At 39.1% G+C, this 10,931-nt stretch overlaps 1 pseudogene; it reads right to left on the bottom strand.

The window, feature by feature from the left end:
- Positions 1-2,112: 2,112 nt before the first annotated feature.
- On the bottom strand, positions 2,113-10,449 carry LOC112399112 (40S ribosomal protein S23 pseudogene; annotated as a pseudogene).
- Positions 10,450-10,931: the final 482 nt, after the last annotated feature.

Here is a 10,931-nt window from a genome sequence, read left to right as displayed (position 1 = left end):
CATAATTGTACCATAAAGAGAGATATCAAGAAAATATGCTCTCAAAGGAATTGCTCTACTGGCAGAAATATCAGGAATGTTATCAAATGCCATGGTTAACTGGAGAGACACTTGGAGGATACGGGGTTTTCCAGGCTCTTGAAATCACATTGTATAGGTATCTATTTCCCTTTGACCTCACAACAATGACAATCACCAGGTATATCTAGGATTAAAATGGTTTGGGTCAATTCAAACTTTCACACCAGATCTGGACAAAGCAGATAGAAAACACAATCCAACCTAAACCATCCATTCAGGATAGGAGCCCCTTCCAGGCTCTCCAATTCCTCAGGCAGTGCTATAGCTGAAAACACACTCAAAGGAAGCATTCTACAAGAAATTCAACTGGCTTCATTCTTCAAAGAGGAGTAGTGAGGTTTTACCCAGCACCTACTATGTGCTGGCAACTGTACTGAACATTTTACATCCATTATTTCTTTGGGTTCCTGAGACTGTCCAGTTCTTGCTACTCTCTCTAAAGTTAAATTTGGGGAAATTCTAAGGTCCCTGGAAGGCCCCCATCAGTAGTAGCCAGAGAGGTGTTTAGAATAAGTCCAAGACTAACCTAGTCCCAGTCACTCAAAGAAGGCTACATAGTACAACTGGATGGAGAGGAGTGGAAAATTGTTGTATTATGGAAGGCCTGATGCCACTACCTTGCATCAGAGCAAATTCTGAAGGAGTTCCAAACCTGAATTATTCTCCTTAGGGTTATTAACTCACCCTATTTGGCTCTTATATACCTCACTCACCTCTCTTTCTCTCTCTCAGGTTCTATGCCCTCATGAGACAAAAAGGGTGCACAGAGTTGGTGAGAGGTGACAAAGATCAAAGGGCAGCATCACCCTGCTTGTTCCAAGGTGTTAGCCCTGGGACTCTACTGTTACTCTCACTTCCACCCACAACCCTTTTATTTTCTGATGTATATTGAACACTGACCAGAAAGCTTTCTCCATTCCCATTCCCTACTCTCTATCTCATCTCCCTTTCCACATCCTATTCCCTCTACCTACACGTACACACACACACACACACACACACACACACATTCTTACACACCTCCTTTTTGCTTTAAAGGGCTCTGAGTACTCATCAGAGAGAAAAGGAAACATTCAGACCTCACATGTACCCCAAGTCAAATTCTGACTTGGTTTGGGGGTGGTTTCAATTTATTAGTTTCACAGTCACTAGTCAATGCCATACAAGAATCAATTTCGAATACCCTTCCTTGAAACGGAGTTTTGACGGTCCTAGTTTAGGGCAGAGGCTAAAACTAGATAGCATGTTTTTACATCACTTTTGTGAATACAGCATGTTGGCAAAAGATTATTAAATAACTCTTGTTGCCAATTTCCCTTTGTTATCCACATCTCAGAAACCTGCACAACTCAGCTGCATGTGAAACGATGCAGAAGCATTTTGGTGCCAGCAGCGATGCACCCGTCAGGCAGAGGGCCACATGGGCACTGGAGAGGTCCCTCTTTAAAAGTCAGCATTCCCTCCCAAATGTGTCCTTCCTATTCTCTAATGCTATTTAAAGCCACATAGGGCTCTCTTACTTCCATCTGAGTAGTAGGCTCTTCGCTCTGCTCCTCTTCTGGTCTGTACTGAAGAGATGTAAAGGGAAAAGCCTCAAAGGTGGGAAGTTATAAGTTTATGTGCAGCAACAAGGCAGCCATATCCTTCTGCTTTCCCCTGAAAATCAAGCATCACCTTATCGTTTCCTCACCAAGATTAACTCCTGCTTCCTGAAGAGTATTTCTGAGGTAGAAAGCAGAGGTGGTGAAAAAAGGGGGAGCTGAAAAGTCCAATCTGTCAAGCTCCATTTTAGAAGAAAGGAAAACTGAAAAGTGAGCGTATTTAACGTGAGCCATTTCCTGCACTCAGGAGGGAAGAAAGCGCGCAGTAACTGCGTGCTGGAGGAGATCCGCACTGGTGTTATCTCTGACCTGCAGCTTAGCCCCAGTGTCTCAGCTGCCAAAAAGCTCCCATTCAACGTTGTGCTGAGTTCATCAATGCTCCACGTGTCAGGATCCTAACAGGAAAAAGCAGGACAGACAGTCTCTCCATTCAACCGCCTGGGGACCCCATGACAACTAAAATCCCCTCGCAGACCGTCCATATCAACCTTCGGCAGGTCAGAGCACACAACCCCTTCAGAACCACAGGCTCAGGCCCACACCCTTTCCCCCCCGTCAACATTGTCACTTTAAACAGAACATCGAGCCTTATCACGAAACCTGAAGTAAGTATGACAATTAAGATGGATTGCAAAGCCTGTTTGTGCTTCACAATTAACAATCGCTTGGCAGCGGGTTCCACACAACTGTTGGGAGGTATGGCAAGAACTTTATCCCTGCTTAGTGCTGCATTAGCATATTTAGTAGCCTGCAAGACATAATTCCTAAGACATGAACATATTTTTGTCTTTTTAAAAAATCTGCAATTAAGCTATAATATGTAGAAACTCTGCACCCGGCAATCAACGTGCAAACACAAAGATGGAGCTGGGGGAGAGGAGGGCAAGCGAGAGAAATGTTCCCCCAGTTCTGATAACACCCTGAACCAGTAACTGCTTCCAGTGTCATGGGTTAGCTAGAAAACTGTGGCTCCTTCCTGTCTGTGACAAATTTGGGGGTGGGGGGGAGGACCGGGGCTGCCCTGCTGATGGCATCAGGTGATTGCTTTGTTAGAGCACAGCTATGTGCTTTAAACCCACAGATGAAAAAAAAAAAATCAGACCCGAGCTGACCCTAGTGTTTCCTTAGCAAACTATGCTTTTTTTCACAGAAACCACTTTCTGATTCTCAATCTCTGAGTAATAAGCGATGCTGATAAAAATCACTTTTATTTGACAAGTGTGAGGGCTCTTCCTCAAGTTGTCCGTGATTTTCCCTTACTTGCTGGCCCATCTACCACACTGATGAAAAAGGATCAGGGAGCACTGTGCCTGGACCAACCTTACCAAAAACACAAGCTGGGTACTGTCCTAACCTTCTCTAGTGCTTTCACTGTACACGCTTGGCCCTAGAGTCCAAGCAAGCTCCGGGTGGGGGCTGAGGAGAAAAAGAAACACAGCGAGATCTTTCTGAGACAGCAGGACTTTGTCTTTCTTGATATCTGGGTTGCAAGAAGGCAGGATATCCTGCCAAATATATTACAGCCATGAGACCCACCTTGTGACTTAAGACACTGAAGAAGCTGAGGAGCACAGAAAACACAGGTGTGTGTTTCTGGGAAAGAAACCTCACCCATTTACTCTTTTGTAAAAGCATACACACACACACACACACACACACATATACACAGGCACATGCACAGACACACGCGTGCCCCCACTTTAGGTGAGCAGCTCTCCAGTGGCATAAAAGCAAGCATATGAAAGTAACAAATGCGATTTAGCACACAAGGTCTTTCTTTACAAAACCAGAAGAGTAGCAGATTAAGGCACCTGGCAGTCTTGGCAAGCCAAAAGAAAATCTAAGCTGTGACAAAACAAAACAGGTGTACAGGTATAAAACTTTTGCTTTCCAATAATGCCCCTCTCTTCACTGGAATGCTCTGACAGGTGCAGAAGTTCAAGTTACAGTGGGGAAGTGGCAAATAAATACACAGTATTAGCGTCTGACGTGCTTGCTGAGCACCGGGGATGTTAATAACTGGCAAGGTACACTAATCTCTGATTGCAACATTTGGTTTACCTTAATCTGGAGGGACAGCTGTATTAAAGAGGGAATTATACTAATCAGTTCAAGGCCCTTGCATATAAAACTTCCCATTAGGCTTAAAGTACACCAGCTTATGCTCATTCTCTAGGAGCCTTACATCTGGTTCTGAATAAGGCTGCCTCTCATTTGCAAGGTACAAACTGAAAACAAGGGGGAGGGGGGCTGACAGTTGCTGGAGGATGGGTGATAGAAGAGTAAGCTACTAATTCTTTGAAATTTTTAACAGCACAAAACTAGCTTCTAGGCATCTTAATACTAAAAGGGGGGAAAAAAAAGCATGTGTTATCAACCCTAGGCCATTTTTTCCTGTTACCGGAGGTGACCAACATAAAATAAAATTGATGATGTCAGTCAAAAACAGCTAAGCACAAAGCTTGGCTTTGTTATCTTAAGTCAGAAGGTATGATAGGCCATGCCATATGGCTCTAATCCGCCTCTATCTCCCATCACCTAACAGGAAACCTTCATGTAGCATGACCTTATTTGGCTGGTTCCAGGTTAGGGCTGCCCAAAGGGGATTTTTCTGTTTCTACTATATCCAAGGTTTATGTTGATTTTTTTCTGAGCCCTGCAAACTATAAATCCGACTGATTACTCTGCACTCTTTTGCTTGACTGAGCCTTTACAATCAGACATCCCCGTTAACAATAAGCTCCTAATGAATCAAACATCTATGGCATTAGTTTCACCTAGCTGCCTCTTTCCCATGCACTGTGCTGCTTTGTCAGACCTGGTTTGATGAGAAAAGCTAGTGACACTTGCTGCACCTATTGATAAACAATTCAGTAATGAGGAGCATAACAAAAATTACCTAAAACAACCTGATTAAAAATGACAGGCAAGGCTTACTCCATTGCTCTATAGCGAAGGTAACTCTGGTCCTGCACTGGGAAAATAACGAGGTAAAATAAAATTTCCTTCTTTATCAAGGAGTTCACTTCTGAATGTGTGTTTATGAAGAGATTAAATTTTTCCAGTGAAGTTTTAAATTCTTTCAGATTATGTGATTATCAATAACATTAGGGACTCATAGAATTCAGGATGCTTGTCCTTCAACTTTCTGAGATGAACTCCCTGCTTGTTCTGCTTAAAGTTTCTGAATAATCAAACTAATATTGAGACCTTCACTTACTTTCTTAAATGTGAATTTAGTCATTGAGAAACTCATTCGTGCAAGTGCTAATCATTAGGTAAGTATAGTGTGGGCACAAAAAGAGAGATTCTAAGATACAAAAAAAATTTTGGAACAAAGTTGAAAAAAACTTCATGGACAAGATTATCTTCCTAAAAGGAATAACTTAACCTTACCATGGACATTGAAGTTTCTTTCATTGGGGTCACCCAGGGGACCTTTGCAACTTCAAAACAAGCTTATACCCAGGGGAGGCCAGGCTCTCGTGAAAGCTTGATTCAAAGACAGAAACGTGTGGGTTTTGCAATTGTGTGGCAGCATGTTGGGAGGGTTTCCATCAGTGCACAGATGCACTTGAAAATCAAATATGGACATGGGGAATGTTTTTTGGAGATGGCAAATGAGTGCTGATGACATGTTTATACTTCGCAGATGGATCCAGTACAGAACCATTTTTTGTAAAGAAACAATATCCACCATTTGCTAATTCTTTTCAAACAGCTACAAAATGGTGGCACAAAAAGTGAATATTCCCATCATACATACTCCACCTGTTCATTGGTCTTACAAATGTCTTCCATCCTGACTGTAATCAATGACTGTTGTAGTCTTATTTTTTCTCAAATGTTATCCAAAAGAATATGAAAAAAGAAACACAATACACAAAGGCATTTGGAAGAGCAAAATGATTTGAAATTAATTTGCTACATATGAAAAAATTAGAAAATGACAAATGCTATTAAGTAACAAATGCCGATTTAATCCTGAAAAATTGCATCTTCTTATTGGCATATTTCCTCCTTAAATGTGATATCAGAGCAATTTTTGAACATTTTCTACTTAGAGTCTAGAATTGTCTCCTTTATTCCTTCCTTTGGTCCCACCTTGGATCCCTTAGGTATTTGAACCTCTGGAAAATGCAAACACTTAGCATAGTATAAACACTAGTTGTTGCCTTATTACTGATACATTATAGTGATAGTTTATAGTTATAAATTATGATAACCTGGAAATGCACAATATGTATAGAATATGTATTTATAAGAAGATAATGTATTTATAAGAAGATAATCTAAAACATTTAACTACCAAAGAACATTATTAATGGCATTGTAAATCTGCTCAGTAGGAGATATCAGGATAATCAACTCAACTTATTGCCACCATCAATAATATTAACTTGCCATTTCAGGTATGAAATATTGATAAAAGTGACTCACCTCAAAGATGTAGAGACTGTAAAACAATGAAGAAGATATGGATGTGAAATATAAAACCTAATAGTTTGATCATTTAAAATAAATTCTGAACACACTTTCAGACTTGAATGAGTATGTTTTTTTAAGTGTTCCAAAAAACATATAACATACTGAAATTAATTTTTTCTTAGTTTTGGTCAGACAAATTAACTTTTCCTGATTTTTTTACCTTTCTTGCCATCTATATTCAGAACCTACTGAATTCCACAGCTAACCTTTAGTCAATCATGTTTTTCTTCTAAGAATTAGTTTGAGGTTAAGAATTCGAAATAGAATATGAATCCCAGAAAACAGCCAAACAGCCTGAGACTGGATAATAAAATCTTGAGAATATATATAAATCGACATGTTCTTTCAACCCTGTTGTTTCTGGCAGTGTACCAAACATAAATCTGCAGTTCTACATTCTGTGATTCTAACACCTTGTTATCCTGGAACTAACAAAAGCCTGTGTACTCTTCTCTAAATAAAGCAAGTTTTCATTTTTATTGCTGGATTTTTGACACATGTGAATAAGGCCAAAACATTTTATAAATTCTTAATTATTTTTTGCCTACCCATCAAAAAAAAGTTTTAGTCAAAGGCTTAATGTATTCTTAGAGTTCCACAGAAAATTTTATTTAGTACTCTATCTAAATTAAACTCATTGAACTTTGGAACAGTCAAGAAAAATGAAAGTATATCCTCCCAATTTTAGCACTTATTACATAGTTATGTTCTAATCATCATTCAACAAATGCATAGACCATAAAGATCTATGGAAAAAATTAAAATCATTTGTTTCAATTTCTTTATTTAAAATATTAGGAAAAGGAGGTCCGAGAGGCATTATCACTATTCGAGTTCACATAACTAGAGTATTCCTGGAAATCATGTTTTCTGAGGCTTGCTTTATTCTACCAAACCATTCTGTTTGCAAATTTTGTAATATTTAATTATAGTGGACTAATTTTATGTTATTAGTCATTTATTCACTAAGTACTATATTAAGTAGCATATTATACAATAGTACAGTGTTTAGAGAACATCACGCTTAGAGAATAAGTGAATAATAAAATAAAATTAATAAAACAGATTCTTCCAATGCCTAAATTGTTGCCTGCATATAAATTCAACACCTGTTTAAGATCACTAGACTATGAGTCAATAAGTTAATTATGTGATAATACAATCAGGTCCCCACTGCCAAGCAGAAGTTATGTAAGGGTGCTACTTAACCAAAGAACAGCTTAAATATAGGGACCTTGTATGTTACTCTGGTCCCTGCCTGTCTCTTTAGCAGAGAGATCCAGGGACAGAACACTCACTGTAATCCTGATCATGCCACTTAACATTCATATACGGAAGAACCAGAGAGCTTTTCTACATCAAAGTCAATATTGATACGCAAGGTAGTCCAAAGGGCAACCTTTTAAAGCTTGAAGTTTATTATCCACTATTATCTTCCGGATATGCTTCCAAATGGGGAGAACAGTGAATATTCCCAAGTTAAGTCATCCTTACTTCACAGAGCTGAAGCAGTTTTCCTGAGCCCCAGATTTAAATGTGAGAAAGCATGGCTATCTCACAAGCATGTTGGACTAATTCCCAAAGGGATCATGGGTATCTGAATAGTAGCTGGTGGGAATCCATGGCTTGTCACCTCTATCCCTAATTTCTGGCAGTAGTCACAACTCTGCCAACAATTATAGGTGATATATGTGTAAGAAGACAATATGTTTCTCTCTGCTATGAAAGGGTATGCATTCATCAGACTGTCTTTAGTACAAAGAAGGGAATTCTTCCACCAATGAAAGTTAAAAGTCACAGATGTCTGCCTAATGATGAACTGAATACTTCTTAGTTCACATGTACATCTTTACAACTTAAGATATTTATCCAACACCTCCAAGCGGGCTGAGTGTTGTTAACCAAAGAACAGCTTAAATATAGGGACACTGAGTATCAGATATGGCTTTAGGCATTTTGAAGTAAGATGCCCTGGACTTTCCTAAATTTGTTCTAAGAAATGTTCTGGATGGAGTCTGTTCCCACTGTTAGCATTAGTTATGTAAAGGTGTATGTGAGTCTGATTTTTCTAACTGGGTCAGTTGGCTAGTTTATGTTTATCCATATATTAGCTGTAGTGATTCATATATCCTAATCCTAATTAGGATTCAGACATAGTAATTGGTATATAACTAAATATGTAATAATCATGTTCTTTTCTGTTATTTACATTATAATTATCCATTAAAATTCAGCCAATCAGAGAAATTCCCTGGTGGTCCAGAGGTTACTACTCTGCGCTTTCACTGCTGAGGGCCCGGGTTCAATCCCTAGTTGGGGAACTAGGATCCCACAAGCTGGGGGGCATGGCAAAAAAAAAAAAATTCAGCCAATCAGAGAAATTCCCTGGTGGTCCAGAGGTTACTACTCTGCGCTTTCACTGCTGAGGGCCCGGGTTCAATCCCTAGTTGGGGAACTAGGATCCCACAAGCTGGGGGGCATGGCAAAAAAAAAAAAATTCAGCCAATCAAAGTAACATAACCTGTAGGCAAGGAGAAGTTTGGTTCTCATGTAAAAAGAACTTTAAAAATATCTTTTGAGTAGAATTTTAGACATTTATACACATGTTGAAGTTCCTTTAGTTTGTATTGAATTTGTCTTACAGTATTCCCATCCAGCATATTGAATGGCAGAATATTAGACTTCTTTTTACAGTCTTGAAATCCAATACTTTTGCTTATTACCTAGCTCCCACTGCTGACCAAGGAAAGATCAAGTTACATCTGATGTTGTTATTTTTCATTGGTGTAGCTAATTCTGCCAATGGTGATAACATTAGGACTGCAGTAGTTTCTACTTCCACTCTTCAGGGGCTACCAGTTTTTATAGTTACCTTAAGAAACCAACAGTAACCAGCAAAGCACAATCTCATCTTTTGCATATGTTCAGCTTTCTCATTCTATGAAACTAACAACGTCATGAAGGTTTTAGAAACTGTCATATAGTTGGACCCCTAACTGCATGGAAATTGGAAAAGAATTTGGAGTTCTATCAATAAAAAGTCAGGGAAAATTTGCATGGATAAGCTCCCACCTCCACATCAAAGGACACAACAGGATTAATATGCGGGGTTTACAGAATTGATCCCAAAATGTAGTCAGCTCCTAAGGAGTTCAAAATTCTAATATTTATAAAATACATTATTTTGTCAAATAGGTAGTCAGACACAGAAGACCTGCCATGGGTCCTCATTCCCCTCCAGCTAAGTTGTACAAAAGGGTTACTAACTCTCCCACCCTTATCCAAGTGGAGAATAGATGTTGTGTGGCTTTTCTGTGGCCTCTCCTGTCTCCACAGAAAGTCATGTTTACTACATATGACCTTTGCACTCTAACACTCCCAGACCTCTAATTATGTGCCTATTGTAACATCAGATGGAATCTTTTCACTTCCTTTTGCCTCCAAGAGTTTTAAATTAACTGGAGTCACTATATTTCATTGAGAACCATTTATAACATTGTTCTAAACAATTTGTCTTAAATTATATACTACTAGAATTTTACTTTTTTTCAAGTAACAAATCATCTTAAAAGATACTAAAGTCAATTGTTTAACAAAGTGGATCACTAAGAATTTGAGTTCATTGAAGTCAATTTAAACTATATTCTACAATATTCCAATTAATTCATTTAATGCATATTTACCAAGTCCTAACATGTGCAAAGCACTGTAAATCAAAATAGACATAAATTTATGGAGCCTCAGGTCTCACAGTGGAACCAGTACTTCAAAATTTTTGTTCAATTATATGTTGATATATGAAGCTTTGGGGGGTTTTTTTGGCATATGAAAATTTATTACTACCATGTTTTCACCATCAAAACTTAGTCTTTCCTTTCTGCCTTCACAGAGGGCCAAAAGAGAGAGATTGGCAACTTTGACAATGCGAACTCCATGTCGCCAAGGAGAGAGCATGACCTTCGCAACCAAATCCAGCAACCAGAAATCACTTTCCTCAATAAAATTTAAGCAACCATCACTGGGTAAAAAGATGATTTTTTTTCTTGCTGTTCTTAATCAGCTGGACCCTGAAACACTTTATGATGGCAGCATTTAGCTGTTTGGTTTCAACTCCTACTTTTTCCAGGACAATTTCCTTTGCATGAAAAGCACCTCCGAAAGGGTTGGCCTTCAGGGTTATGCCCAAATGGGCTTTCTTGTACTGTTTATCATGACACTTCTGATCTCATCCGTGGCCCCAGAGCTTCCTGGCAGTATAAAGACCATGACACTTGCTCATCCTGCTAGCACAAAAAGCCTGAAAAGAGCAGAAGCTTTTAAAAAGATTTTGCCTTATTTGATATAAACCAACTCTGTCATCTCTACTTCCTAACCAATTATCTCTTTAGCCACTCATATTGGTATATGATAAAGAAATTTTAACTTCTAAGAGCCTTATATGGTGAGCTCTATAGTGTAATGGTTAAAATAATGGGCTTTGAAGATGGCAGCGTAGGAAGATCCTGAACTCACCTCTTCCCATGGACATGACGAATCTACAATAACATATGGAAAAATACCCTCTGAAAAGACTTGAAAACTAGCTAAACACTTCCTTCACAACAAACAGTAAAAGGGCCACATGGAGATGGGTAGGAGAGGCAGAGATGAAATCTCGCCAAAAACCCCATGCCCAGCTTGGCGACCCACAGTCAGGAGGGATCTCACAAATCTGGAGCTTCTCTCTGAGGAGCAAGGGGTTCCTGCCCCACCCCAGGTACC

This window comes from Neophocaena asiaeorientalis, unplaced genomic scaffold (genome assembly GCF_003031525.2).
Source record: "Neophocaena asiaeorientalis asiaeorientalis breed wild unplaced genomic scaffold, Neophocaena_asiaeorientalis_V1.1 scaffold11, whole genome shotgun sequence".
NCBI lineage: Eukaryota > Metazoa > Chordata > Mammalia > Artiodactyla > Phocoenidae > Neophocaena > Neophocaena asiaeorientalis.
Note: the sequence above shows the minus strand (reverse complement) of the source record. Positions and strands in the feature narration are given on the sequence as shown.